This window comes from Micromys minutus (assembly GCF_963924665.1).
Source record: "Micromys minutus genome assembly, chromosome: 4".
In the NCBI taxonomy this organism is placed as follows: Eukaryota; Metazoa; Chordata; class Mammalia; order Rodentia; family Muridae; genus Micromys; species Micromys minutus.
The window spans coordinates 86,659,538-86,685,639 of NC_137973.1; positions in this window are offsets into that span (position 1 = coordinate 86,659,538).

The window sequence follows — 26,102 nt, forward strand, 5'->3', positions numbered from 1 at the left end:
CATGATCTTTTCAGTCCTGGAGCATTAATTACAACTGAAGCTGCACTTTCACTAATGCTCTTGCATTACCTCTTACAGTGCCAATCCTCAGCTGCTCTCCATGACCCCTTCATTGCTTCAAAACCACTACCACCTGGGTGAATCATACACATTAGCAAGTGCAGCCATAGCATGAGGTACAACCTTGGCTATCTCTGGAACACAGCTTCTTTGTGTTCTCACAAAACTCTTCCCAGAAGATTTCACTTCGATGAAGCTGGGCTCTTCTTAATCACCACTAATTTCTTAGCTCCAGCTGACCAGAATCAACAGTCCCAGTAATGCAAAGGTTTTGCTTTAGTAGTTCTGGTATCTTGTTAATCACAGCTAATTCTTCAGCTCCAGCTAACCAAACCACAAAACTTCACAATCAAAACAGCAACAGCCTGATAAGTGTCTTTAATCTTCTATCTGAAATTTCACAAGCCAGGCCTCCATCTTCTGCACTGTTCTCAACATTATCTTCCAAAGTCCTACAGAACATCCCACAGAACTCTTAACATCCCAATGTCTCTTCTAGTTCAAAGTTTCTAAATCCTCCCATAGTCCTCCCCAAAACAAGGTCAAGTTGTTACAGGAATACCCTACTATGCTGGTACCAATTTGTTTTATTAAGGGTTCCTATTCCTGCACAAACATCATGACCAAAAAGCAAGCTGAGAAGGAAATGGTTTATTCAGCTTGCACTTCCACATTGCTGTTTATCACCAAAGGAAGTCAGGACTGGAACTCAAGCAGGTCAGGAATCAGGAGCTGATGCAGAGGCCATGGAGGGACATTGCTTACTGATTTGCTTCTCCTGGCTTGCTCAGCCTGCCTTTTTACAGAACCCAGGCCTACCAGCCCAGGGATGGTGTCATGCGCCCACGCTTCCCGCCGGTAGGAACAGGCGTGCAACAAACAAATAGATTCTTCTGTGGATAACCTTTATTGTACAGCACTCTGAGCAGGGGACTTCTTGAGCAGGAAACTTCTCTCTGAGCCGGGGACTCCCTACCGGGTCCTACTGTCTAAGCGACCTCTTATGCGCAGTCCCCCACGTGCGATCTCTCTGTCCAGTCTCTGTCCACACGGAATCTCCCGCAATCTCTTTTACCAGGTTTCTCCCCATGTGGTATCTCTCTGCCATCCCTCCACGTGGGGTCTCCCGCAATCTCTCCACTATCTTCCTCTTCTCCTCAGTGGGGGAGAAATGCACTGCTATATATGCCTAAGGGACTTGTGTCACTACCTGATTGGTGCATCCTTCTGTAGCTCAATCACGTGCCCCAAGAGCGGGCTATGACATATGTGGCGCATGCACATTAAGTCTCTTGGCTGGGCAACAGCCCTGTTTGCTGAGTTCTCGGCGGGAAGCCGGTGCCATGTTTGGGTGTGGCACAAACGGCTCCCTACAGGATGGTACCACCCATAATGGGCCAGGCCCTCCCTCCTTCATCACTACTTGAGAAAACACCTTACAGCTGGATCTTATAGAAACATTTCCTCAACTGAGGCACCTTTCTCTGGGATAACTCCAGCTCATGTCAAGTTGACACAAAACCAGCCAGTACACTTGCCAATCATTTTGATTCCTGAAGTAAGAGATGCCTTTGTGTCACTTTGGCTATTGTTTCTTTATTCCTGTGATGAAACACCACAACCAAACACATTGTTAAAAAAGACAGGGTATATTTTACCTTGTAGTTTGCATGATCTAGATAGAGTTTATAGTGACTGGGAAGCCATCGTGCTTGCAGAACTGGTAACTGGCTGATTACATGTTTGTCCACACATAGGAATAAGAGAGGAAACCGGAAAAAGGTGCGGAACACACAAGCCCATCTCAGTGATGTCTGTCCTCTAACAAAGCTGAACCTCCTAATGGTGCAAGAGCCTCCACAAATAGCAACACTACTAGAAATTAACCCGGTATATTAGCACATAATTAAATGTGCTGATATTTCAGATTACTAAATATTAAGGATCAGACACACAGTAAGCTCTCAACAGTTAACTACTGGAAATGGATCTTATCTCCAGAAGGACTTGAATGATTTTATTCTTGATCTGTTGAGCATAGAGGGCTATGAGACATGAGACATGCTATGAATCCTTAGTAGAGTAAAGCAACAAGACGCATTTAGTTCACCTAGGTATAATGTAAGAAAGTGTTTCCCTTGAAACCCTTGAAGATGTGATATGAGTGACCCTGGTTCTACCTCTCTATCTCCAGCATTCATTCTCTACAATACTGTCATGAGGTGACTCAGCCAAGGAATGTCACAGAGCCAGTGACATAACACTCTGGCTTTGAACTAAGCAAATGTATTTGTAAAAAATAACCAATCTCTGTCAGGTATTCCATTCCAATTTCTAGAACTCAGAATTATAGCTATTACAAATGCCATCTTTTTGCTGTTGCTGATGCCTGGCTAATGCCACATCCTGACACATGCCATCATTTCCTTTGTATCACTTGCTGAAGTATCACTTTTAAAATCTGTTTTGTAGTTGCCATTTTCCTCATTATTATCTACAGAACAAAAAAGTGTTTTTTTTATTAGATATTTCAATGTAAATTTGTGGGATATTTAAAAATACCCACCAACTCCACCCATGAGAATATCAGAAATCTACCAGGAGCCATAGTCTCAAAAGACAATCATTCTCTCTCTCCCTTCAGTTATTAACCATCAATAGTAAGTCAATGGATGCCACAGAGACAAGAGGAAGTGAGCTGGCTCTGTCTTGTACTGATATTCTATAGGTGTTTCCTCAACCTTATTGAAAAGGGTTTGATGTAGACACCATGTTTATTGCTAAGCACTCAGTCTCTTATTCTTAGCACTTGAACCAATTATGTATCTCTTCATCAGAAAGAAGCTTCTCTATTCCAGGCTGACAGCCACTCTCTTCTATGAACATAAGCATAAATATTTAAAAGGCAGCTAGACAGTGTGACCAGTCATCAAAATAAAAATACTGTAACCTATCAGTCTTCAAACATAGATTTTTAGGATTGTAGTTCAAAGGGGAAAATAGAGACTGGGTCTCATCATATTTCATTATAATATGAGTATGAAATAAGAAATGCCAATTTATCTCTTTGAAATTTTAAAGGTGCTTGTCACGTCTTATGTTACTGAATGTAACCATGTCCTTCTGTATTGGCACATTTAAGAATGGGCATTGTTCTGCCCTTTCCTGGTGCCCATCCTTATTCTCCAGTGTGTATATAATCCACAGCTCCTTGTTTTTTTTTATAGTTGTTTCCTCTCAAGAGTTCAAGATAAAGCTTGATCCTTGGAATAAAATTTTGTGATCATTCAAGCATCATTCTAAAATAATTTCTGTACTTTCTTGTCAGTCTCATGTTTCTACTTAAATACCTGTGCCCTAGTTTTAACTGCCTATGTACCATCAAATAAAGTCAGTGACCATTGAAGAACCCACAGCCTTCACCACTGAAGATGACCTAAGTCATAAATATTAGTGAATAACTAAATGAAATCACTGAAATAGTTAATGGAAGGATTATTCATTTTGATTAACTGTTCAAGACTTGAGAGGCTGTATGTTTTTCAGTTTTTAAAAAAATGTTGTTAGTAGACATTTACTAAATCCCTACCATCATAAGCATGAACATGGTAATTTATCTTCCACACAACAAATATGCAAAAGTAAAATTAACTCAGCTTTATCCATTTCACATTTAAAATATTTGAAGCTACTATTTAGACTAAATAACACGCCAAATTCATAAATAAATAAAAAGATGCTAGGTCTATATACTTCAGAGATACTTGGTAGTGATTGCTAATGCAGATAAGACATTTCATTTTTGAAACTGCTAATTTTTCTAAGAAGAAGAGGAGGTTCCCCAGAGATGCAATGTTAGGCCAATGTCATGTGACTAATAGCACACATGTTGCCTGGACTTCCAAACCAACATCTGTTTATCTCTTCTTTTAGAAACATGAGTAGCAGTTAAAACAAGTTAATCACCATAGAAATTATTAATAACTTATCCTGCACAGACAGGAGTTCTACAAACAATTTACACTATTGTTAAAGACTTTCCTTCCTTCCTTGGAGAGATTATGCTTCTCTGTAATGAAGGTTTTAAAAGGTGTTTTATTAGCCTTTCAAATGTGACACATTTGAAGTACAAATATAATATATCCAAGCATATTACAGAAAATATTCATTTTAATTAATCACTGTTTGTGTCCTTTAGGTTTTTTAAATCACATTCTTTTATCATGAAGAAAAATATAGTATTAAATAGAAACTTTTAGATATGCAGATTTTCCTTTAGTTTTGAACTAATCAGGATGAAAAAGAGAAGCAAGATTAAATTATTACTGAAGCATAGCCAACTAGGTTTTACACGATATCAATATTAGATCTGTCTCCCTAGTACAATTCCATCATCCTGAATGTTTATTGCTATGTCAATTATAACTGGTGTATTCTGTACAGTACCAAGTATGTTTTGAAAAGTAATTTGAAGTTTCAGAACACCCAAAAGCAACAACCAGAAAACTGTCAAAATTTATACAAGCAAGAAATATGAAACTCATTAAAGAAATGAATTGTTGAAAGCATTGTTGCAATCTTAATTTTCTCATCCCATATCAATTAATCTTCACAGTAAGCTAATACTACAACATAGTATTTCTCTTGTCCATTTCTCTGCTAAGAGATTTCATCATAAACTAAAATTTATCTGTATGCCATCTTAGCTGATGACAAAGCCAATGCTCTAATCTAGAGCTTCTGGCTTCTCAAGTCCATGAACTTCATTTAGACAATAAAACTGACCTGGAGGCAGTTTTTGGTGAGAAAGACTTTTAAAAGCATTTTAAATGTGCTTAAGAAAATTTGCAGCTAAGAATCACTGAACTATCAGGGCCATCAACTGAGCAGTGCACAGGATGCAATAAGACCAGGCACAAACTCTCATATAAAGACTGGGTGAGAAAAGAGTTCAGAAAGCAAGCAAAAGAGCCAGAGATGCCCGATTCCCATCAGGAGTCTGTTCATGTCTTAGGGAAGAGAGAGCAGACTGTAGGGGTGGGGAAAGCTGCAGTCTGGGTGTATTGTGTGAGAAAAGAGTAAATAAAAATTAAAAAAAGAAAAACAAAGAATCATTGAGGTCAATGATTTGCACACAGAACAAGACAAACTTTAAGAAGCTCTTTCCCTTGCCAAACTGTTAGCCACTGCTTTGTGGGTTTGTTGCTCAAACAGCATCCCACTGTGCTTACGACACACAAACAGCATCACTGAGAGTGTTGGAAGGACAGTGCTTACTGAACAGCAGGCAAGAGCTTCTGTGAAAATGAGAACAATTCAGCAAGGGAACTGGTCCTGTAGGAAGGTGACTGGTCAGATGCTCCCTCTCTTGAAGGCCTTTAGTGAAGTACCATCATTTCCCTCGAGATACTGGTCTTGCTGTCATTCAGTTTCTGAAACTGTGAAGTGACATTTATCTGAAAATAATAAATCTCATATTTTAGAGTTGATTTGAGGATTGAGTAACTCATGTCTACTATCATTCAAGCAGAAATTATATGGTTATTATGTAGTTGTAAAAACTGGGTATGAAGAAAATGTAAAATGCAAGGCCCATTGGCAGACATCAGGGAAACCACAGAATGGATAATGGGAGTTACAAGAATTATAAAGAGTTACAAATTAATACTGAGTGAAGCCTTCGTGATAGAATAAAAACACTTGGGCATTTCATGATGCAAGACAAATGGACAACCGTGTTTGTGCTGTTGTTCTTGGGACCCTGGCTGGAGAAGGAACAAACACTACCATCACTGGAATGCATGAAAAGAGTTGAGGACCAAGAATGTACTGGCTTGTTTTGTGTGTCAACTTGACACAAGCTTGAGTTATCACAGAGAAAGGAACCTTCCCTGAGGAAAGGCCTCCATGAGATCCAGGTATAAAGCATAGTGATGAAGGTTAGGAGGGTCCATTGTGGATGGTGTCATACCTGGGCTGGTAGTCCTGAGTACTATAAGAAAGCAAGCTAAGTAAGGCAGGAGAAGCAAGCCAGTACACAGCACTCCTCCATAGATTCTGCATTGACGCGTACATCCAACTTGCCTGTGTGAGTTTCTGTCCTGACTTGCTTTGGTGATGAACAGCAATGTGATGTGGAAGTGTAAACTGAATAAAACCTTTCCTCTCCAACTTGCTTCTTGATTATGATGTTTATGTAGGAATAGAAACCCTGACTAAGACAAAGAATGAGACTAAAACAACAGAAACAGCAGTAGGAACCAGCAATCCTGGTCTGAAGCTATGAGGCCAAGCAGAGATTAGCCAATGTATGGGGAGTAGAAAAGAGAAAAGACTGACTTCGATGCCTAGGAGTTAAAAATCAATAGATAATTGTGAGCCCTTGCGTGTGAATATGAAAATGACATAAATTTCTAGAAATGTATGTAACTCGTTGGGTGCTCATTTTCATGTTACACAGATGATGAGATCCAGCAGAAGGGAGATAATGTACTGTATCTTTGCTGATATCCTGAAGTAGACAGGAGTCTGCTCCTGTAATTTTGGCAAGACATGTTCGTGATCGATGTGCAAACTACTTTGCTCTAGGTAGTCTGCGTCAGTGGAAAGAGAACAGCAATATTCACTGGAAACACTTTCTAGGTGAGGTAAAGGTACATCATCCTGAATATGTGTGCATGAAACTTCCTTATCTAAAAACTATATCATTTTCCTATAGACTAGGAAAGTCAGAGTTAATAGCAAGTTTGTAGTAATGACTCACATTCATGTTAGCTTTGAGACACAGTGGAGAATATGCCTCTATTTATTTCAAGAGTATCACAACACAAGTAGGTCCTTCTGCCAGATATGTGAAGAGCCACACCCTTTGCTTTCTTCATAGAAAATACATGAACACTAATACATTTTCCTTTATTAAACAAAACAATGAAATGTTGTTAAGTTGTAAGTTAAATCAGAACATTTGAACTACATCATCATGTAAAACAGGAAAGGTACCTATAAGTTCAGTCTTCCATACTGAGGTGCCTGAGAACTTACAGCTTCTCAAATATTTTGTTTTCTGAATAGAATAAATGAAGAGAAAATCTTATTAATAACCTGCAGTAAGGATTGCAAATTTTACTTATCTACCTGGTGATTAAAAGTTTCTGCCATGGGAAATATAAAGCTGAATCTTAATGGCTTCAGAAAAAGTTATCTTGCTAAACTGACTTAGAGTGTAAATATGGATGTCTTTGAACATCACTACTGGCTTTGAATAACTGAAAACCTATAATTTGGAAATGCCTCCAGGCTGTCTAGGGTCAGGCCATCCAGGATCAACCCAAATTCACAGGATGAAAAATAAAAGAAAAGATGAACATGGAAGTTTCATTTGTTTGTAGGAATTTTTAATGATATTGGTTCTCTTTCCCCTAGACAGGTGTCATTCCCTGTGTGTTTGGAGACAGCATGAAAGATTCAATGTGCTGGTTGTTCTTCTGAAGTCACATGACCATATCTTTTGGTCTGAAATAATATCAGTTTCATTCCAAAAACTAGCTAAGGTTAGAGCCAAGCTGATTCAAGGCATATTAATAAATGCACTGGCCATGCATGCTGAACTCCTACATTATTAAATGTCAGCTGCAATATAAACAACTCAGAAGTGTCCTTGGCATGCACCACAGACAGAAAGGCTCCATGAAAAATAAATTTTACAATATTAGAAAAGTATTCCCATGATATAAACTCAAACATTATATCTTCATATGTATAAATAATGAACTCAAGTTCATACATAAATGACCATCAGACATGGAACAAATGCAAACAATGAGCTTTGGAGAATTCTGCAAACAAGAAATAACTATATTCTTTATGTCCTTATAGATCACGCAACTTGTAAGATAATAGGGTAAAAGGAGTTATAGTTGAACCAGTATATTTAAGCCATGGGTTAATGTACAAAGATACCTGAAGTTGTCTCTTTAATTATTTTTTCTTGTTGTCATTTTCTTTGTATGGTACTTTTCCTGCATGTATGTCTCTGTACCATGTGCATGACATACTAGAAGATGTATCAGATGCCTATAACTAAAGTTACAGAAGAATATGGACTATATAGGTGTTGAAACCTGAACCCAGGATCATCAAGAAAAGCATTAGTTCCTCTTAACCCCTGAGTCATCTCTCTAGCCTCTCATGAGGAGGCTTATCAAAGAATCATACTAAGTTTTTCTAATGATTATGTCAAAAATATTAAATTAATATGGTAGTGAATAAGTTGAAATTCTGTAGTATATAAACTTGTGTGTAAATATTTAAGTCTGTATGATATATATATACATTAATGCACCAGCAATAAATATCCATAATCTGAATCACTGATATCTTTAAGTCTTGTTACATTTCCACATCATACTATGTATTCAAAGTAAGAAAAATAATTCACTTTTGAAAATAATAGATTGCAATCCTGCCAAACTTTACAAGTGTGTTAACACCTCATTATTGAAGACAGCTACTTCTTTTCTACATTCTTATAAAAGTCTTGAAGGAAGTCTCAACTTTTACTCCCTGCTGTCTTGAGCTTTGCCAAAGGTCTCTTTTCTAGAATGCATTGAGTTAGTTTCTTTACAAGCCATTAAATCCTCAGTTTCTGGTACCAACACTAAGAGTAACCTGTGTGACATATCAGCGTTGTCCTTCACAAACTGCCCCAAGCAAACCATGTAATTTCATATCACCTTCTGCATGCATCTAACTCTAAACACTGTTCCAATCTTTGTTCGATTTCCAAGCTGGTTATATAAAAACATACACACACACACACACACACACACACACACACACACACACACACACCTATTTCTAGCTTCAAGTCCTTGCTAGAATTCTGCTTCATTAGTAATTCTCAGATTCTCCAGTGCCTGTGGGTTTATCACTTCACTGTAAGTACACAGAATTATAGCTTTTGTAATCCCTATTCTGTATTCCTTACACAGCATGTCACAACACAATTAAATACAGTCTCACACTGCTCAGATCAAGGATAGATTCTGAGAAACTCACTGGACAAAACTTTTGCTATGGGAACAGAGTTTATTCTATCATATGCTAAGACATGAGGAACACCATGGTGATGCAGAGCCTCACATGCTAAGTCAAGAGAAGCACCATTGGTGACGCAGAGCCTCACATGCTAAGACACAGGGAACCTCATGGTGTTGCAGAGTCTTGTAAGACCATTATAAGTGGTCACTTGGTGATGAGTGTAGTTGCTAAGTGGTTCAATAATTAAGTACCAAGTTTAGAATGAAGTCCTCGAATGCTTTGCCATTTCCTTATTTTCTTCTAAGACTAAATTGCCATCATATGATGGTAATAGACCTTAAGCATGTCAACACTGGTTCTTTTACATGGACATCTCCAGCATCACTGCTTCCAGGTCTTCTCTTCTCCTGTGGAACAGTACTCGGCCCCATGGCTCCCACGTCTGTACACACAGATGCATTTTTCAAATATCCTTGCTTTTTTCAAATATTATCTGAGAGAATCCCTGGTTTCATGTTCATTTAGACAGTAGCACAGTGATATATTTTTGTCGCATACCCCATGTCCCGCCGGCAGGAATGGTGTACAACAACAGGATTCTTCTGCGAGCAACCTTTATTGTACAATACTCTGAGCAAGGGACCCACGTGGAAGGAAAATGCACTGCTTATATATGCCCAGGATACTCCTGTTGCTACCTGATTGGTGTGCCCTCCAGTAACTCATTAGCATGTCCCGAGAGCGGGCTGTGACGTCTGTGGTACATGGACAACAGCTCTGTTTGCTGAGTCATCGGCGGGAAGCCGGTGCCATGTTTGGATGCGGCACAAACAGCTCTCAACATCTCTCCCTTCTCTCTTAAATAAAACATAAAACATAGCAGATTAACCATCAGTCTCTTATTGGACCTTTAGGGTTCAAGACAATGATCATCAATAATTTTGGGCAAGGTAACTTCCTGCGTGCAATGGGAACAAGCCCTGCAGGGTGCAAAGGCTGCATATGTGTAGGATACCCATTCCTGGTGCAATGCCTCAAAGGCTCAGGGTGCAAGGGCTATCCAGACACAGACCCAACACTTTTCCTTAAGCAAACTAGGCCAAACAGAGGGAGAGGTGCCCATTTCGAGTGCAGCAAGAGCTTGTGCTATGACCACTTTGTCACGTTATTGTTGAGTACGGAATTTGCACACCACCTACAGCAGAAACACAGTCTCTCCGCACAAAAGCATGACAAAAATTACTTGATAAGGCAAGAGTTCTATAATCCCCTAACCCTGCTATCTCTGTGTCTAAGGGCAAGTATGGTACATCAAAGGTTTTATAAGTTCCAAGCAAAGGAGGAAATAGTTTTGCATTAAGGCGAATGGGCATCAGTTTTGGAAACACTGACAGAATCTCCCATCTTGCTTCCGCTTGAATAGTCATGCAGGAAAGGCTCATCAGAAGCAGGTGGAACAGCATCTTGTTCTGGTAGCACTCGATGTGTTAAACATTCTGGGATCCAAATCAGGCTTTCTTCTCCCTGTGGAAACACACAAATAGCTCCCTTGGAGTGTATTAAGATAGGATCTGGATCTGTCACCAGAACGGCGGCTCGTAGAGGCTGAGCAACTGGTGAGTAGGAGACCTAGGCTGCTGGGGAGCAGAGGGATCACTGCGGAGTGCACATGGAAAGTGCACCCCCTACCTTGACCTGCCCTGTCCTCCCTGATCCAGTGACCAGGAACAGAACTTAGGAACTTCTGTTCCCACCCGGAGGCGACTTCAAGACCCAGAGCAGAGCCTGGCCCATCTGTCAACCAAAATGGCGGCTCTTAGAGGCTGAGGAACTGGTGGGTGGGAGACCTGGGCTGCCAGGGAGCAGAGAGATCTCTGCGGAGTGCAGACAGAAAGTGCACCCCCTGCCTTGCCCTGCCCCGCCCTGTCTGATCCAGCAACCAGGAACAGAACTTTAGAACTTCTGTTCCCACCCGACGACTCTGAGGCATAGAACAGGGCTCGACCCATCTGCCACCTGGACCAGTGGAGATCCAGGGACACGGACCAGATACAAGGGAAAGACAAGAACATATCACTGACAACAAAATGGCAAGAGGAAAGCGAAAGAGTATATCCCAAGGAAACCAAGACAACCTGGCAACACCAGAACCCAGCTCTCCCATAACAGCAAACATCGGAATTCCAAACACTCCAGAAAAAGAAGACACAGACCTGAAATCATACCTCAAGATGCTGATAGAGATACTTAAACAAGAACGGGAGGAAAAGCAAAAAGACTCAGAAGCTTTTAAAGAGGAAACAAGAAAAACACTCAAAGAACTCAAAGAACTAGAGAAAAACAGAACCAAAGAGATGAAGGAATGGAAGAGAAAATTTAAAACAGAAATTGACACAATAAAGAAAACACAGAAAGAGATAACCCTAGAAGTAGAACACCTAAAAAAGAAATCAGGAGTCACAGAAGCAAGCATTTCCAATAGATTACAAGGGATGGAAGAGAGAATCTGGGGGCAGAAGACAACATTGTAAACATAGACAAAACAGCCAGAGAAGATGCAAAAAACAAAACGATCCTAACCCAAAATGTCCAGGAAATTCAGGACACAATGAGAAGACCAAACTTAAGGATAATAGGAATAGAAGAGGGAGAAGAGTATCAACTAAGAGGCACAGTAAATATCTTCAACAAAATCGTAGAAGAAAACTTCCCTACCCTCAAGAATGAGATGACCACGAGCATAAAAGAAGCCTTCAGAAATCCAAATAGGTTGGACCAGAAAAGAAATACCTCCCGAAAAATAATAGTAAAAACATCAAGTGCCCAAAGCTAAAAAAGAATACAAAAAGCAGTAAGGGAAAAAGGTCAGGTAACATATAAAGGCAGGCCAATCAGACTCACACCCGATTTCTCAACAGAGACTATGAAAGCTAGAAGAGCCTGGACAGACATCATGCACACCCTAAGAAAACACAAGTGCCAGCCCAAGCTGCTATACCCAGCAAAACTATCAATCACCATAGATGGAGAGATGAAGATATTTCAATACAAATCAAAATTTACACAATATCTGACCAAAAATCTAGCACTAAAACGAATTATAGGTGGAAAACCCAATACAATGAGGGAAAATACAGCCTAGTAAAAACAAGAAAACTCCTAAACAAGAAAACTAAATGAAGAAAAAGACACAGACACAACTCAAACCACAAGAGCAATAATGGCAGGAAACACAAACAAATATTCCTTGATATCTATTAACATAAATGGACTCAACTCCCCAATAAAGAGACATAGGCTATCAGACTGGATATATAAACAAAATCCAGCCATTTGCTGCATACAGGAAACTCATCTCAGAGACAAAGACAGACACTATCTCAGAGTTAAAGGGTGGGAAAAAAACTTCCAAGCAAACAGCTCCAAGAAGAAAGCTGGAGTGGCTATTCTAATATCGAATAAAGTAAATTTCCAACCAAAACTTATGAAAAAAGATAAGGAAGGACACTTTTTACTCATTACTGGGTAAATCTGTCAGGAGAAACTTTCAATCCTTAACATATATGCTCCAAATAAAAAAGCACCCACATTCATAAAAGAAATCCTACTAAAGCTCAAAAAATACATATCACCACACACAATAATAGTGGGAGACTTTAATATCCAACTCTCACCAATGGACAGATCAGGGAAACAGAAACTGAACAAGGACACTGCAAAACTAGCAGAGACTTTGAACCAACTAGAATTAATAGATATATTCAGAACATATGATCCTAAAGTAAAAGAATACACCTTCTTCTCACCACCACATGGCACCTTCTCGAAAATTGACCACATTATTGGACACAGAACGAGCCTCCATCGATATAAGAAGATTGAAATACTCCCATGCATCCTCTCAGATCACCATGATCTACAGCTGGTCTTAAACAACAACAAAGACAACAAAAAGCCCACATACACATTGAAACTATACAACACGCTGTTAAACTATAGCAGGGTCAAAGAAGAAATATAAAAAAAGAATTAAGGATTTTCTAGAATACAACGAAAATGAAAACACAACATACCCAAACCTATGGGATGCAATGAAAGCAGTATTGAGAGGAAAACTCATAGCCCTAAGTGCTTCCAAAAAGAAACTTGAGAGAGCTTACATCAGCAACCTGACAGCACAGCTAAAAGCCCTAAAACAGAAGGAAGCAGATACACCCAAAAAAAGTAGACAGCAAGAAATAATAAAAATTAGGGCAGAAATAGACCAAATAGAAACAAAAAGAACCATTGAAAAAGTCAACAAAACCAAGAGTTGGTTCTTTGAGAAAAAAAACAAGATTGAAAAACCCCTAGCAAGACTAACTAGAGGGCAAAGAGAGAGTATACAAATTAACAAAATCAGAAATGAAAGTGGAGACATAACAACTGAAACTGAGGAAATTCAAGAAATCATCAGATCCTACTACAAAAACTTATACTCCACAAAATTGGAAAATCTGGAGGAAAAGGATGAATTCCTAGACAGATACAAGATCCCAAAGTTAAACCAGGACCAGTAAACCATCTAAATAACCCTATAACACCTAAAGAAATATAAAAAGTCATCAAAAGTCTCGCAACCAAAAAAAGCCAAGGTCCAGACGGGTTCAGTGCAGAATTTTACCAGACATTTATTGGGGATATAACACCAACACTCTACAAACTATTCGAAAAGACAGAATCAGATGGAATACTACCTAACTCATTTTCTGAGGCTACAATAAGCCTCGTACCTACCACACAAAGACTCTACAAGGAAAGAGTACTTCAGACCAATCTCACTTATTAACATTGATGCAAAAATACTCAAAAAAATCCTTGCAAACCGAATCCAAGAACACATTAAAACGATCATTCATCATGACCAAGTAGGCTTCATCCTTGGGATGCAGGGATGGTTTAATATAAGGAAATCCATCAATGTAATCCACCATATAAACAAACTCAAAGAACAAAATCACATGGTCATCTCACTAGATTCGGAGAAAGCATTTGACAAAATCCAACACCCCTTCAGGTTAAAAGTCCTGAAAAGAACAAGAATCCAAGGTGCATACCTAAACATAATAAAAGCAATATACAGCAAACCAACAGCCAACATCAAACTTAATGGGGAGAAACTTGAAGCAATCCTACTAAAATTAGGGACTTTAAAAGGCTGCCCACTCTCCCCTTACCTATTCAACATAGTACTATAAGTCCTGGTTGGAGCAATTAGACAGCAAAAGGAGACCAAAGGATACAAATCAGAAAAGAAGAGATAAAAACATCACTCTTTGCCGATGACATGATAGTGTACTTGAGTGACCCCAAAAATTCCACCAGAGAACTCCTACAGCTGATAAACAAGTTCAGCAAAGTGGCTGGATACAAAATTAACTGGAACAAATCAGTAGCTTTCCTATACTCAAAGGACAAACATGTGGAGACAGAAATTATGGAAAAGGTACCCTTCACAATCATCACAAAAACTATAAAATACCTTGGTGTGACTCTAACTAAGCAAGTGAAAAAACTGTATGACAAGAAATTTAAACCTCTAAAGAAAGAAATTGAGGAGGATCTCAGAAAATGGAAAGATCTCCCATGCTCATGGATTGGAAAGATCAACATCTTAAAAATGGCCATCCTACCAAAAGCAGTCTACAGATTCAATGCAATCCCCATCAAAATTCCAATCCAGTTTTTAAGGAATTGGAAAGATCAATGTGCAATTTCATATGGAATAACAAAAGACCTAGAATAGCGAAATCCATCCTCAACAACAAAAAACATCTGCGAAACCACTATTCCTGACCTCAAGCTATATTACAAGGCAATTGTGTTGAAAAACTGCATGATACTGGTACAGAAATAGGCATGTGGATCAATGGAATAGAATAGAAGATCCAGAAATGAGCCCTCATGTATATGGTCACCTGATTTTTGACAAAGGAGCCGTAAACATTCAATGGAAAAAGGACGGCCTATTCAACAAATGGTGCTGGTCCAACTGGCACTCAACATGCAAAAGAATGAAAATAGACCAATTCTTATTTCCTTGTACAAAGCTCAAGTGTAAGTGGATCAAAGATCTCCACATTAAACCAGATACACTGAAATTATTAGATGAAAAAGTAGGAAAAACCTTAGAACACATAGGCACTGGAGAAAATTTTCCTGAAGAAAACACCAATGGCTCAAGCTCTAAGGTCAAAGATTAACAAATGGGACTTAATGAGATTGCAAAGTTTCTGTAAGACTAAGGAAATTGTCATGAAAACAAAAAGGCAACCAACAGAATGGGAAAAGATCTTTACCAACACCACATCAGATAGAGGCCTAATATCCTAGGTATACAAAAAACTCAAAAAACTAGACACCAAAGAATCAAATAACCTATTAAAAAATGGGGTACAGAGCTAAACAAAACGTTCTCAGTTGAGGAACACCTAATGGCTGAGAAACATCTGAGGAAGTGCTGGACATCCCTAGCCATCAGTGAAATGCAAATCAAAACAACCCTGAGATTCTACCTCACACCAGTCAGATTGGCCAAGATCCAAAACTCAGATGACAGCAGATACTGGTGAGGCTGCGGAGAAAGAGGAACACTTCTCCACTGTTGGTGGGGTTGCAAACTAATACAACCACTCTGGAATTCATTCTAGTGATACCTCAGAAAATTGGATATAGTACTACCTGAAGACCCAGCTATTCCACTTCTGGGCATATACCCCAGAGACACTTTAATACACAACAAAGATATATGCACCACAATATTCATAACAGCTCTATTTATAATAGCCAGAAGCTGGAAAGAACCCAGATGTCCTTCAGAAGATGAATGGATAGAAAAATTGTGGTACATTTACACAATGGAATACTACTCAGCCACCAGAAACAATGACTTAACCAAATTCTTAAGAAAAATGGCTGCATCTAGAGAATATCATCCTGAGTGAGATAACCCAGTCACAAAAGAAGAGACATAATATGCAGTCACTGATATTGGGATGCTAACCCCAGAGGCTTGCACTCCCCCAGAAACAACTCACAGACTGTATGAAGTCCAAGAAATAAAGAAAACAAAAAATATATATATATTTACAAAACAAGAAGACTTTGACTATTTCCATGTTGCGTTTTGTTTTGTATGTACTTTACGCTCATTGTAACTATTAGGTTTTCAATTCTTACTGTCAAGCCCTTGAAAAAATCAAGTACTGACTAAAAAATATATTCACAGAATTTTATGTAAAAATTATTTTAATATCTGAAAAAACAGTACTGACAAAAATGTATAATTTTAAGCAAAAAATGTTTAAAATCTGTACATTTATCTTTGTTTTGTAAAATAAATTCGTTTAAAAAAAATATAGGATCTGGGCCTTTCCAATTACCAGTGACGACATCTTTCCATTTTACTAACTCTTTAGGTGGAACAGGCCATTTTCCATGGTACTCCGCAGCTGAATGGCAATGAGCATCCAAATTTAAAAAATTTAAGTTAAGAAGCCTAGTAGAAATGGCCAATTTGGGTGTAGGGGGTACCTCTTCAATTCCCCCTTTTTGTTTGTTTAAATAAATCTTTAGGATGTGATGAGTGTGTTCAATGATGCCTTGACCCTGAGGATTATAAGGCACTCCTGTCAGGAGTGAAATTCCCATGTGATGGCAAATTTGCTTGAATTTTGCTGAAGTATAGGCAGGACCAATATCTTTTTTTAACACTTTAGGTATGCCCCATGCACTCCATGTTTCAATTCAATGAGTAATAACATGAGAAGCCTTTTCTCCCAATAAAGAAGCAAAAATGACTCCTGAACAAGTATCAATGGACACATGTAAAAGATACTGAGATAATTGTTTAGAATAATTTGCAGCTTTGGTTTTTTTTTTTTTTTTTTTTTTTTTTTTTTTTTTTTTAACTGAATACTGGTCACACATAATCCTGCAAACTTTTGTTGGCAGCCCAGCTGGGCAACCTGCCACAATATATCTATCTGTTTTTGAACCATATCAATTCTCTAAGGTATTATTAGAAACAGTTCCTATATTAGGAGAAAAGGTAAAGAGGCCCTTAACTGCCCAACGTACTCTCTGAGATTGACAGCCAAACTAAGGAAGCAGGGCTGAATCTCTTCTTCCTGTACAGAATGGTGACCCCTTAGGTTGGGCTGGAATAGACAAATTACCCTTTGGCTGGGAAATAGGCCAGCGACCGGCAATCCAGGTGGCATCAGCCTATCCAGGTTTTTTGTATAATTAGCAGTGACTCTATAAGTTCGGACTGACTCTGCCAACTCTTTGACTTGCTTATGCTCGAGGTGGTGATCATCCTCGAACACGGGAAACATTTGCCTGAGGGCATGGCGTGTCTCTGGTGAACAAAAGAATTCGAACTTCCTCTCTGGATAAAGTGGAAGAGCAGAGGTGCCTGCATAAGAGCTTCCGGTTTCGCTATAGAAGTCCTCCACCCCGGCTGAAACTGCTCTGCCTCAAATTCTGCTGTCTCCTCCTCTAAATCTTTCTCCTCAGACTCAAACAATTCATCCTCTAATTCCTCTTCTGCCAGCTCTAAAGCTTTTTGCTCTTTTAGCAGATACAGAATATCCTCTCTGGGAAACTTGTACTTAGTTTCCCGGGGCACAATCCTCTCCTCTCCTAGCAATCTTTCTTGGGGCTCTCCAGATGGTCCTTCTGCCTTTCGGTTTTCTTTCAGTTTCATTTTGAAATTCTCTCCATTTCTGACTTGTTTTGAACATGCCTCTCGGAGCCTACCTGTTTTACTTTTTGTTCTTTGCACGATCCCGATTTCATTCCGCTCTGTTTCTGACCCGCCCTCTTGGTGCTGCGTGATAACTTTTTGTCTAGCTAACTTCCACAGAGATATTGGTACAACAGTTACCACAAATGCAAGCAACAATCCTTCTACTTCCTGAGATAATCCAAGAAGGGACATGCCATCCTTTTTGGAACACTCTCTTGGCGCCCCGTAAAATCCAAAAAGGGACATGCCTCTCGGAGCTTACCTATTTACCTTTTTGAAATTCTGAATCCACTTCAGCAAACTGAAAGTTCCCCTTGGCGCCACTGGTGTTCAAGGCTTCCTGGGATTCCGGCACCATTTGTTGCGCGCCCCACATCCTGCCGGAATGAATGGCGTGCAACTACAGGATTCTTCTGTGAACAACCTTGATTGTACAATACTCTGAGCAGGGGACCCACGTGGAAGGAAAATGCACTGCTTATATATGCCCAGGAGCCTCTTGTCGATACCTAATTGGTGCGCCCTCCAGTAACTCATTAGCATGGCCCGAGAGCGGGCTGTGACATCTGTGGTACATGGGCACTACATCTCTAGGGCTGGGCAACAGCTCTGTTTGCTGAGTCATCAGCAGGAACTGGTGCCATGTTTGGGTGTGGCACAAATGGCTCTCAAGATATTTTGAGTCAAATTTCATCTCTGCACACATTTGCAGCTTTTCATTTGTATTAGCTCAGAACCAGATGGTCAATTTTCACACAACAAACGCCATTTGATCATCATCACCTTTTCTACAGACATTCATAACTCAGGTCGTCAGTATCCAAAATAGAGCCTCTTCCTCCCATCCCTCATTCTATGTCCCAAATTCCCATTTTCTTTCATGTATTCTTATTGTCTATTCCTACAAACACTTTCTTTTAGTGTATGATTCATGTTCCAATCCTACAGTTTATATTATCAAAACTGATGACGTTTGTTCTATAATATTTTCTTAAAATACATCAGTGGAATATTGACACCTTTGTATTCCCAGTACTTAAGAGATAGAGCCAGGATGCATATGAGTGCTAATTCAAGGCTGATATGGGCTATAAAGGGACCTTGTGCCTAAAAAGAAAACCAATAGTTGGTGGTAGGTAGATAACAGATGATAGATAGATAGAGATATAGATAGATAGATAGATAGATAGATAGATAGATAGATAGATAGATAGATGATAGATGATAGATGATAGATGATAGATGATATATAGATGATATATAGATAGATGATAGATAGATAGATAGATAGATAGATAGATAGATAGATAGACAGATAGATAGATGGAGATAGATAGATGATAGATGGATAGATAGATAGATAGATAGATAGATAGATGATAGATAGATAGATAGATAGATAGATAGATAGATAGATAGATAGATAGATGATAAATAGATAGATAATAGATAGCTGGGATCGATGGTAGGTGGCAGGTGATATGTAGATAGGTAATTGAAAGATGATAGATAGATACATAGAAAGATGTATAGATAATAAATAAGTAAATAGCTGATAGGTGAGTAGATAGATATATAAATGATACATAAATATATAGCAGAAAAAATTAGTCATGTGTTATTTCATAGGTGAATCAATCATAGGCTAATTATGAAAGAATAACAGTTCAGAGCCAGAATAATCTCTGTTAATCTCATAACTATTAAGAGTATTAGTAGGGCTGAACCAAACTATTCTGAGGTTCATTTTTTCCATATTTTAAATTCAAATACTAAAATTATGTCACATTTTGTATAAAATTGGACTTAATAAGATGTTACATAAAAGGACCCAACTTTGCATCATCTGTAGATATATGTTTATGTATTCTTGTGCAATTCATAAATTCTGACAGATCTGAAACATAAATATTCCATTTTCTAGTTCACATTCAATAATAATTCTGAAAGTGCACAAACAGGCTGAATAAATGGTTCCATGGAGTATAAACATTCCTCCTGGAGAGGACCCAGGTTCATTTCCAAAGATCTACACAACTGATGACTAGAATCTAAGAGCTAAGGTCATTCTATGCATATGACCTGCATTAATGTCGAAGGTCAAGTGTGCATATTTTCCCCAATGTGATACTAAAAGTATTGCATATTACATAATTACATATTATTGATATACTAAAATACATGTTTTTAAAAAGATTACATATTAACATCAAATGAGGGAGTATAATATCATGTGTTACTTCTCTACCTCAGCTGCAGTCTGGAGGCTTATTTTTATGATTAAGCAAGATTCCTAAACTTCAGTTCCAGAACACGTCTTGCTCCTCGGGAATGCCAAACTGGAAACTTTCCAGTTCTTTCTCTTTGTAAATTTCCCAGTCACTGGCAGTACTTCCAGGCTTAGAATGAATTTGTTAGTGAAGAAAGAGCAAATGTGGTCCTGGGGCTGTGTGCAAAAGGAAGGGGACTATTGGATGAGATGAGACCCATCTACCATGAGAATAGCGAACTCCATGCATATGGTTGCCACTTTTTTTTTTTTACCAGTAGCAACAGATTTATTTCTATTATTTACTGCAACAGGTGGTGAACCAACCAGAGTGTTATGCAAGAATCCACTAGAAATTTAATGTTATTAGCCTGAGAGAATGTTATTTTCTAAAAAGAAGGGCAGGGCCATATCGATTCATGTGATGTCTAAAGCACAAGAAACTTAAACAAAAGAAACATAGAGGCAGCCTCTGCCTGAAGGCTGAAGTTCCCCTGCTATGAGAAGGCAGGATATTCTGACCACAGAAAATTAGAGATTAGAAGCTGCTAGATTCTTCAGCAAAATTTGTTTAGAAAATGATTTAATTTAAACTTGGTTTAATTGCTTTAAAGATACTAAAAAACATTGATGCTCAAATCTTACAGGATCATCCTTATTCTTTTTTTTTTTTTTTTTTTTTTTTTTTTACAATGAGCAAAAAGTACATGTAATACAGGGTGTAACCCGGAATTTGTCAATGTGTTCTGGGTGTGTAAGGATTAACTTTTTTTTTTTTTGTTTTCTTTTCTTTTTTTTTCTTGAACTTCACACAGTCTGTGAGTTGGTTCTGGGGCAGTCTGAGCTTCTGAGATTAGCATCCAAATATCAGTGACTGCATATTATGTCTCTTCTTTTGTGACTGGGTTATCTCACTTAGGATGATATTCTCTAGATGCAGCCATTTTTTTAAGAATTTGATTAAGTCATTGTTTCTGGTGGCTGAGTAGTATTCCATTGTGTAAATGTACCACAATTTTTGTATCCATTGATCTACTGAAGAACATCTGGGTTCTTTCCAACTTCTAGCTATTATAAATAGAGCTGCTATGAACATTGTGGTGCATGTATCTTTGTTTTATATTAAAGGGTCTCTGGGGTATATGACCAAAAGTAGAATAGCTGGGTCTTCAGGCAGTACTATGTACAATTTTCTAAGGAATTGCCAGACTGATTACCAGAGTGGTTGTATCAGTTTACAACCCCACCGACAGTGGAGAACTGTTCCTCTTTCTCTGCAACCTCGTCAACATCTGCTGTCCTCTGAGTTTTGGATCTTTGCCAATCTGACTGGTGTGAGGTGGAATCTCAAGGTTGTTTTAATTTGCATTTCCCTGATGGCTAAAGATGTCCAGCACTTTCTCAGATGTTTCTCAGCCATTTGATATTCCTCAATTGAGAACGTTTTGTTTAACTCTGTACCCCATTTTTAATATGGTTTTTTGATTCTCTGGTGTCTAGCTTTTTGAGTTCTTTGTATACCTTGGATATTAGGCCTCTATCTGATGTAGAGTTGGTAAATATCTTTTCCCATTCTGTTGGCTGCTGTTTTGTATTCTTGACAATGTCCTTAGCCTTACAGAAACGTTGCAATCTCATTAAGTCCCATTTGTTAATCTTTGACCTTAGAGCTTGAGCCATTGGTGTTTTGTTCAGAAAATTTTCTCCAGTGCGTATGTGTTCTAAGGTTTTCCCTACTTTCTCATCTAATAGTTTCAGTGTATCTGGTTTAATGTGGAGATCTTTGATCCACTTACATTTGAGCTTCGCTGAGGATGCATTTAACAAAATTTAACGCCCCTTAATGTTAAAAGTCCTGAAAAGAACAGGAATCCAAGGCCCATACCTAAAAATAATAAAAGCTATATACATCAAACCACGAGCCAACATCACACTTAATGGTGAAAAACTTGAAGCAATCCCACTAAAATCAGGGACTCAACAAGGCTGCCCACTCTCCCCCTACCTATTCAACATAGTACTGGAAGTCCTGGCTGGAGAAATTAGACAGAAAAAGGAGATCAAGGGTATTCAAATTGGAAAGGAAGAGGTAAAATCATCACTCTTTGCCGATGACATGATAGTGTACTTAAGTGACCCCAAAAATTCCACCAGAAAACTCGTACATCTGATAAACAAGTTCAGCAAAGTGGCTGCATACAAAATTAACTCAAATAAATCAGTAGCCTTCCTATATTCAAAGGACAAACGTGGAGAAAGAAATTAGGGAAAAGATACCCTTCAAAACAGTCACAAAAACTATGATACCTTGGTTTGACTCTAACTAAGCATGTGAATGACCTGTATGACAAGAGCTTCAAACCTCTAAAGAAGGAAATTGAGGAAAATCTCAGAAAATGGAAAGATCTCCCATGTTCATGGATTGGAAGGATCAACATTTTAAAAATGGCCATCCTACCAAAAGCAATCTACAGAATCAATGCAATCCCCATCAAAATTCCAACCCAGTTCTTCATTGAGTTGAAAAGATCAATGTGCAATGTCATATGGAATAACAAAAGACCTAGAATAGCGAAATCCATCCTCAACAACAAGAAAATATCTGCGGGAATCACTATTCCTGACCTCAAGCTATATTACAAGGCAATTGTGCTGAAAACTGCATGGTACTGGTACCGAAATAGGCATATGGATCAATGGAACAGAATAGAAGATCCAGAAATGAGCTCTCACATATATGGTCACCTGATTTTTGACAAAGGAGCAGTAAACATTCAGTGGAAAAAGGACAGCCTCTTCAACAAATGGTGCTGGTCCAACTGGCACTCAGCATGCAAAAGAATGAAAATAGACCAATTCTTATCTCCTTGTAAAAAGCTCAAGTGTAAATGGTTGCCACTTTTATTAACTGGATTTATTTACATAAACCTTAGAAAAATCACAATGTGAAGTTCATCTTATACTTATCACATGATCTTCACCTATTAAGTCAAAAATCACATCCAAAATAGTATCTTCACTTTAGTAAAATATAAATTAACATTCTGAACTTTATGTATATGACTTTTCCAGCATTATACCTTCAACATAATGATGTAGACACAAAATGCAATAGTAATCCTTATACTTCTATATTATATACTTAAGCCTCCATCTAAACTTTATTCTGTTCTTTGTGATAATTATTGAGCAAATCAATCCAAGCTACTAAGATTTTTAAATTCTAAATATTGAATTTAATTGTATTGATGACTTTTCTTATCACTAATGCTACATACTGATAGCATTTGTGTGGGTTTTACTGACAAGAAAAGTTGACAACTGTTTGTTTCTTCCACAAATATTAAAATTTCAAAATAGGAACTACTTTTATAACAAAGCCTATAACTTTAACTTTGAAATGAAGTTTTTAAATAACTATTTTTAAGAAGGTCAAAAGGAAGATTTTTGTGACTCTGTCATTCCTAGAGAGGTGTGCATTAATTTACTTTTCCCAAGCCTTTGTGAGTTATGATCACCTAAATACCTAGCCTCTGTAGAACAACCTCACCACAGAGCCACAGCCTCTGTGAAGTAATCTGCATAAATTACTTTATTTAGAATTTATTTCTAATCATGAGAGAAAATACCTGGCTGTCCTCTCCCTCTTCATGTATGGGAAGTCTAATTTATGATGTTGGGAGCCAAGCATCACCTCACACTCTGACTAATTTTGTTGAGTATAAGAGTACACAGGGAAACACTTTCATTAATGGGCTATCTCTCTAACACTACACATTTAATTTTCTCAGGACTTCCATGAGTGGCATTGAATACTCTGAAAATCATTCCACTGCTTACTGGGAGAAGCACATGTTCTCAGCTGGCCTCATTCTTGGTCAGTTCAGGTTTCTGAAGAGCACAAAGATAAAATCCATATCTTCCATCAGAACCAGAACTTGATGGATGAGTCATGGTTGGAATGTTTCCAGTGCATCAAAAATTGCAAGCTGGCAGCTTTCTTTGATGATGCTTACATAGTATAAATTAAGTGAAAATAAAATAAAAGAATCTTTCATCAACCTGGAAAAATTACAAGGTTGATTTTTATGTGGTAGAAATTTCTCATAGTAAAGAACAGCTGCATATTCTTCACTGAATTTTGAACTTCATTGAAAATGATGTAGCTCACACCTTTAATCCCAACACTTGGGAAACTGAGGCTAAAAAATTTACTAGGCTAACCTCTAGTATATCTGGTGCTACATAATAAAACTCTCAACAAAATAATACAAACACACACATATACACATATATATATGTATATATGTGTATGTGTGTATAGATAGATGATAGATAGATAGATTGATAGATAGATAGATAGATAGATAGATAGATAGATAGATAGATGATATAGGTATAGAAATAGATAGAGATAGAGATATATAGAGATAGATTGAGAAAGAGAGAGAGAGAGAGAGAGAGAGAGAGAGAGAGAGAGAGAGAGAGAGAGAGAGAGATTTAGAAACTTGATCACTGGCTGTTGGCAGTGTTTCATTCAGTAATACTATTGCTATCACCCCTACAAAAACAGAATTGTATGCCTCATTTAATATGTAATTCATCCATAAACACACACACACACACACACACAGAGAGAGAGAAAGAGAGAGAGAGAGAGAGAGAGAGAGAGAGAGAGAGAGAGAGAGAGAGAGAAACAGAGATCTATACATTGAGTTATTTCTAGTTTGGGTTCATTGCATTGGTCAGGATTGAGGCGGGAACAACCTGCTATGTGGATAATCTCCTTTCCAGTATGTAGAGTGAAGCAAGCACTCACGGAGCCAGGAAATCAAAGGGAAGAGTTAAAGCAATTTGCTGGATATTTGGGATTAAAATAATATTCAGACTTTGATATAATCTAATTCAGTGAATTGGGGAATTTGAACAAAATCTGAGGCAACTTCATCATTACTCTAATGTCTTTTTTCCATGATTTCTATGTTGGAATTCCTTTAAAGAATGCAATGTGCTTAAGAATATGCGACCACAGAACATAAGAATAGAGTAGTAGTCTGGGGCAGGATCCTTTCAGTTTCCACCTGAACCCTGAGCTGGTTTCACAGCTCTCCATACACAGAACCCACTGGCTAAAAGCTGGTGTCCCAGAAGTGATGACACATCTGAGACCACAGTTGAGACCACCACTTTGCTTAAATTACTGCCCTAATACGGACTTGCCCAGAACCCTCAGAACACAGGAAGCTAATAACAGTTTGGGACAGGATGCCTGTGCCTATAGCAGACTCTGTGCCAGACCTCTCTATATCCAGATACTGTTGGGAGAAATCTTGTCTCCCAGAAGTGCTGACAAACATGAGAGCATGAGTAAGACCACCATGTTTGCTCTGATGGACCTGGAGAACTCTGGAAACAGGGATGAGAAGAAATTTGGGACAGGATCCTTCTGGTTTCTGTCTATGCCCTTTGCTGATCCTGTGTCAAAGCTCTCTGTACTCTGACCCTGCTGGGAGCAAGCTGGTCTCCCAGTAGTGATGACACACACAATTACAGGAGGATTAAGTCACTGTCAGAACCATCAAGACCAGCAAACACCAAAGATGAGAAAATGTTGAGAGGAAAGTCCAATATACTAAGCAACAAAGCTCTGAATACCCAGGAAAATAACTCACAGACTATATGAAGCTCAAAAGAAAAAAAAGGCCAAAAAGTAGAAGCCTCGGTCCTTTTTAGAAAAAAAAAAACTGTCTAGCACCCTTTCAGAGTGGGGTGCACCTACACCTTAAACCATTAATAATTCAAGAGATAAGAAGATAGTCTTGCTAATTAAAAGTTATTATGTTTAATCTTTACATACCAAACACTTGGACTATTTTCATGTTACATTTTGTTTTATATACTTTATGATTTTTATAAATATTAAGTTTTCAATGCATATCATCA